Raw genomic sequence first — 508 nt, forward strand, 5'->3', positions numbered from 1 at the left:
TGGCCCGCGACGTGGTGGAGCGGCGCCGCAGCTTGCCCGTGGTGCCGCCGATGAACACGTCGTCGCTCGACGGGTCCAGCATCCAGTAGTTGCCCTTGCCCGGGTCGTCGTAGTGGCGCGGCACCTTCACGAAGCACTTGTTGAGGGACAGGTTGTGGCGGATGGAGTTCTGCCAGCCCTGCTTGTTTTCGCGGTAGTAGGGGAAGTTCTTCATGATGAACTCGTAGATGCCGTTGAGCGTGAGCCGCTTCTCCGGGCTCTGCCGGATGGCCATCATGATGAGCGCGTTGTAGCTGAACGGCGGCTTCTCGTACTTGCCGTTCTTCTTCTCGCCCTCCTTGCCCCCCTCCCCGTCCTTGCCGCCCTCGCCCGCCCCCTTCTTCTCCTCCCCCCCGGCGCCGGCGCCCTTCTCCTTCTCGTCCGGCCCGACGGGCGCCAGCTCCCCGGGCCCGCCGCCCGGCTCGCCCTTGCCGCCCAGCCCGTCCGCCTTGGCCCCGTCCAGGGCGGC

The sequence above is a fragment of the Carlito syrichta genome, unplaced genomic scaffold, assembly GCF_000164805.1.
Source record: "Carlito syrichta isolate Samal-C Ts95f unplaced genomic scaffold, Tarsius_syrichta-2.0.1 Scaffold155355, whole genome shotgun sequence".
Taxonomy (NCBI): Eukaryota; Metazoa; Chordata; class Mammalia; order Primates; family Tarsiidae; genus Carlito; species Carlito syrichta.